The sequence below is a fragment of the Festucalex cinctus genome, chromosome 18 (assembly GCF_051991245.1).
Source record: "Festucalex cinctus isolate MCC-2025b chromosome 18, RoL_Fcin_1.0, whole genome shotgun sequence".
In the NCBI taxonomy this organism is placed as follows: Eukaryota; Metazoa; Chordata; class Actinopteri; order Syngnathiformes; family Syngnathidae; genus Festucalex; species Festucalex cinctus.
Window position 1 is genome coordinate 18143419 of NC_135428.1, and position 6238 is coordinate 18149656.

Consider the following 6238-nt stretch of genomic DNA (forward strand, 5'->3'; position numbering starts at 1 on the left):
TGACAACATGCAACAGTGGAGACAGTTAGCAAAAGCCGGTGCCGTACATCTCGGTATTTCCCATTGCTATCGAGTCCTCTCGGTGCACTTGTATGTCCCGGGCCGGCGTTGGTACTGCGAGCGAGCCAAAAAGAATAACTCCCGTGACGATCCAATGCATGGATTCAAACGACACAGGTATGTCCCACAGCCAACACACCAGCTATGCTAAAAGCACACTGCAAGTATCTCATTTCTCAGTTTGTGGCTCCCTGTCAATGTCTACAACTAGCATGAGCAGCAGGGAACTGAGACGTGCCCGCGATTACGTCATCAAACTCAAAATGAACGACAGCCCAAAAACAAAACAAACAGTCGTGATTCCATGGTCATCATCGTGTCTCAGATTAAAAAAAAAAAAAAAAAGATGTCATACATTAACCAAAAATGAATGTGATGGCAAAGAAAAACAAAAATGGTTAAAAACAAAAATTGTTGATAAAAAGGTTAGGGCACTTTTGGAAATTGTGTACTATTCCAAAAATACATTATTTATATGTATAAGATGTCATACATTAACCAAAAATGAATGTGATGGCAAAGAAAAACAAAAATTGTTGATAAAAAGGTTAGGGCACTTTTGGAAATATTTTTGGATATATTAAGTTGTTAAAATGTGTTTGATAGATTTATTGTTCCATAAGGTGGCTTCATATTTCTTTTGGCTGGACGGTAGGTTTATTTCATGTCTCAAATTTATGTTTCTGAAATACTTCACAATGTGGACATATTCTGTTTAATTGTGTTGGTGTCTTTTTAAAGGTTAAATATTTATATTTCAAATTGAATTATCAGCCTTTTGTTTTCCTGATCCTGATTTTGAATTAAAAACAAACAAACAAAAAACAATTATAACTGTCAAAAACGACTAATAAATATTTAAACTGATACATTTTTCAGTCATATCGCCCAGCCCTTTGTTCCGGTCCATTTAAATAATTGATTCAATATATAAAAATATAGAAGACATTGTTGTTGTTCTTTTTTAACACATTTGTAGATACTGTAAAAATTAGTGGTGTTTTAAGATTGTTTACAAGCAACAAATGTCACTATAAGTTTTGAATATTGAAATTAATCGTATCGAATCGTAAATTGTATCGTTCCCAAACTTAATCGAACTGTATCGAACCGTTCTGTTCTGAAAGATAATCGTTTTTCAATCGAATCGCAACTTGTGTATCGAGATACATATCGAATCGGCCTCATGTCAGAGATTCCCACCCCTAGTTTACACCCCTCCAGCCAATCGAAGAGCGGGGGGATGGAGTGTCGCAATTTGAAAGCACCCACGGATTTATTTTTTTTTTCTCCACTCACTCAGTCACAGAAGCTTACATGTGTGAATCTGCGATTGGCTGGAGGGGTGTAAACACCGTCTTTCCACAGAAACTTCCCGCTGTTTACAAAACAAACACAAAATGGCAAAATACAGGCTGGGGGGGGGGGGTTTAGGACGAAATCACCACCAAATGTTTACATGAGCCCAGATGTGTAGATTGAGAAGTAGTTTGTTTAAATGCTGTATTTAAAAAGTGCATTTTCCTGAGTGAAACCGGCAGACTGGGCCTTTAAAATTATATCAAAGTTTATTGCCTTGAAATTTTGAGTTCCTCCAACATTTTTTATTTATTTTTTAACAGTGATTTATAGCATCAGAGATGGGTGAGTACCGATACCAGGTATTGGTAACGTGTTATGGGCTGATAGCTGGCCTTATTTCAAGGTAATCTATTCTCGTGACGGCAGCCGATACCGGTATCAGTTGCCCTCTTGTGGCCTTTTTATGATCAGGAACTAGAAATTAGGAATAAGAATAGACAACTGCCATTAATTTCATGCAATAAAGAAAGAAAAAATGCTAGTTTGGGATACAATACAGCATAAAGGTCTTTCTTAAAAGCGACACTGTAGAATTTAGTGCCTTCTAGTGGTGAACTAATATTTTCATTCATTTTAATAACCCACTATTAATTTTGATAATACGCGAAAAAAAAAAAGTTCTATCAGATTGGTGCTAATTATATTCCATAAGTCACATCTTGCCTTACAGGAGGCTGACATGTTTCGGTGCCATCTTTCTGCTACGGAAACCCGAAAGAAGAACTTTGCAAGCACCGTTGTGCACTTCGAATTATCGTAGTTGCATTCCATTAGTTCACCACTAGATGGCATGGCACTAAATTCTACACACTGTACCATTAAATTATGTATCAAAAGCATAAAAGATTAGATTAGATGAGCGTAGTTTTGGTATCGAACACACCAGTGGCAATAGTAGTATTAACAAAATAGTGTAAATATTTACACCAATGTGAGTGTTGTTGACTCTTTTGTGAGATACAGAATACATACATACAAGTTAAATGAATACCTCTAGGCAGTGTCAATCAAAAGTGCACTGCGGCGTTTCTCACACAGTCATTTGGTGGATGGGGTTCACACTATATACACTCTTCCCCCTTGTGACTCTCTTTTGCGCTGACAGCACAAATGGCCGTGGTGATTAAAGGCGCTGTCACACGCCTGTCAAGAGACGCCGCTTCCGCTCCTCTCCTCTCACCCGCCTCTAATTTCTCTCTTCCGGCACGCAGACGCCACCGCCGCGACAAGAGAACGCAAAAGCGGTCCAAAAGTAGGCGGGGGAGGCCGTTCACATGCGATTGTGAGTTGACGACATGCTCTGACATCATCTGTCGTGCGAGGTGATGAAGTTCAGTGATTTATTTCTTTTTTTTTATTTTATTTGTGTGTTTTTTGTTTTGTTTTTTTATTCAGGGGAGTTTCTACATTACACTGAAAAAAATAGGATTTAGTTCACCAAGTGGTGGCACACAATAAAACCATCTTGATCCCGGAACTTATTTTTAAGTTGATGATTTTATTTCGTGCAACCACTTGACAAAATAAAGTGGAGTACCATTCCATTTTTTTTTAGTATATGTTTTAGTGTACATAAAGTGACAGCAGAAATTTAACTTCTGTATCAATTACATCTTAATTTAATCCGAAATTACGAGCCATAGTTTGTACCAGAAATTGCACCAAGAAAAAAAGAAAATCTTTGTAAAGTTGTCAAGCTTGCTAATGAGCAGCACTGCCCTCTCCAGGACTGGAGTGGAACAGTCTCAACTGTATTTTGCATTATTTATTTATTTTATTTTACATTTTCACCTGTCTGCTTCTTGTGTTATTAAAATTCATTAATTTTATTTACTTAACTACTTCTGATATTTAATTTTTTTTTTTTTTTTATTTTATTGCATGACTGATTTCTATTCCTTTGTGCAGCACTTTGTATATTTGTATGCGGTTGTTTTAAAGTTTATAAATAAAGTGGAGTTCAGTCAAGTCAATTCAGAACGGTCCAAGAAAAAAAAACAAAAAAAACAAACATTTACTGTTATTACCAAAAAATTGACTTGTTTTTTTCTTTGCGTGAACAGCATTTCATTATTTTGCACTGCTCTTCCCAAAATCCAAAGCCAACACATAAAACCAATCCATTTTGTCTAGCTTGCTTGATTATTTATTTTTTTTAAACTAGACCTTTGTTTATTAAGCGTATTAGCAGGATTACGCAAGAAGAAAAAAACAAGTCCTTAATGCAAGTGTGCCCTGTCTGGACGGGCAGTCGAGTGTTCCTTCTGGCCAGCTCTCTAATTTTAGCGTACGTTCATTCACATTAACTCATGCCAATTAGACTATTTCACACGTTGCAAAGTGATTTTCCGCGCTTTACTTGGGCTACTTCCTGCAGCGGCGTATTCAAATAACAGCGGCCGACAGGCACTAAATCGAGAGTCGGGCCATTTTCCTCGATTTACAATGCGTCTTTTTTTATTTTATTTTTTTAATTAATTCTTTTCCAAGTGCGCCTTCGACAAACAGCATACCAAAGGTAAGGAGTCAAACAAACAAGAATGGCGCAATAGTGAAAACAAAACTTTGAACTAGCCATCTCATGCAATAACAAGCTTGTCTGTTAACATTTGTTACACCTTAGAGGGAATATTTATACGCAAGAGCCATGGTTTTCTTTTAATCCAGGGGTGTCAAACATAGGGCCCGCGGATCAGGCCCACAAAGGGGTTTAACCCGGCCCGCGAGATGACTTTGTAAAGTAAAAAATAATTTGTAATGTCGGACCAATTAATCAGCTGGCCACAATCAAAACATATAAATTTATAATTTCACAAGCAGTCCTCAGATGAGCAATGCAACTTGTACAGGGAATCATCCTGGATGTCATTATTTTACACACAACTTAAAAGTTATGGTTTGTTTATTTATTTATTTAAATCATAGACCGACATAAACATATTAAATACGACACAAATTAATTACTGGTAACGCAATACATATGACAAGGATTAACATCCATATAACATTAACTCATTTGCTCCCAAAAACGTATAAATATGTCCTATTTTAAATATTAACAGCATTCCAAAGAAATATTTATACGTTTGTTTGTTTTTTGTTTTGTTTTTAGGATAAAGCATACACAAGGCTTTGATGCAGCCTCTGAACTTCAAAGCAGCCTCTGAACTTAAGAGAACTGTTGAAGCAATGGTAGTTATTACAAATACGGCCAGCAGGCGACAGCAGAGTATAAGAGATCAAGCAGGGTCATGCTGCAACAAGCTCTTGTTGTCAGTGTTTTCACCAGGAATGTAAATAATGATGAAACTTAGCTATATTCTAATGCTAATTGCTGCAAAACAGAAACAGATACATCCATCCATCCATTTTCTTGACCGCTTATTCCTCACAAGGGTCGCGGGGGGTGCTGGCGCCTATCTCAGCTGGCTCTGGGCAGTAGGCGGGGTACACCCTGGACTGGTTGCCAGCCAATCGCAGGGCACACAGAGACGAACAGAAACAGATACAAATATACTTTTTTTTTTCCCTGATGAAAGAAGAGACGCTAATCTTTCTTTTGGTAGGTTCTATGTTTTTATAACAATAGAACACAATATTCTGTGGGCCTTGCAAAAATCAGTCAAAATCCAGGAAAACAGCCGGGAGTGAAGGTTGCTTGACAGGTAGAACGTTGAATGAATTCACTCAATTTACTATGACAAATTTGTCTTGATTTAGAACAACTTGGAAGTCAACTGATGTCTCGGTACAAAATTTTTTTGACATTCCCATTGAAACACACAGAAATGAGTGGATGAATTGTATTCCACGGTGGCCACTTTGGAGTTGAAGGCACAAACCCACATGCTTAATTAGGAAAACAGGACAGGAAAAGCCTGACTGACTTATGTTTTTTTAATAATGCACAATGAGGCTATTAAATATTAACTGGCTTTTATTAAGTGCTTATTTATCGAGCAGAGGAGAACCTGCGCATTAATGTTTAAACGGAGCGCCTACGGGAATGTGATGGGGAGGAATGAAGTTAAAGGGAAAAAGTAAGATTTGAGGGGGGGAAAAAAACAAACAAAAAAACTTGTGGCGTCACCCGCTCGCCAGCCAACTGACTCACTCAGTGGCAACTATTAATAGCCATGGGAAAATGCCACCGCCGTCAAAATTGCTCGGATCAGAGCGCTTTTCCTGTGACGTCACCTGCCAGCTTTTTTGACGTATCTTCATCATCATCATCATCTCGGCATTGCAGTACGTCCGTGCAGAAGGAGGAAGGGCAAACAGTCGGAGAATTGTAGTTTTGTTTCCTTTTTCTTTTCTTTTTTTTAAACACAAAACTTGCTGAGCATTTTTAAAATCTTGCACTCGATAAATCTACACAAATACAAAGCATTAAAAAAAAAAAAAAAGTTAAAAACGGACAAACGTGCTCTAAAAACTCATTAATAACTTAACTGAATTTAAAAAAGAAAAAAGTCAAAATGAAATAAAAACTCATCAGGAAGCTAAGAAAAGCTAATCGGGTTCCATGTTGATAAGCAATCATAGTTTTAATTCCTAGCGCAATACAGTAAACGTGCCATGAATAGCTAATGAAAAAGACAAATTTTATTCACAACACCAGTTGAAACTTGGACATTTTGAATGATTTTAAGGCGTTGTTGTCGAGGGTTATGTTAATAAATGATATGATCTTTAGGCAATTGTGATTACTATGATGCTTACTGTTCGTGATAGACCGATACGTTTTTTTCAGGGCCGATGCCGATACCAATTATTAGTCGTCAAGAAGCCTGATAACCGATATTTCAAGCCGATA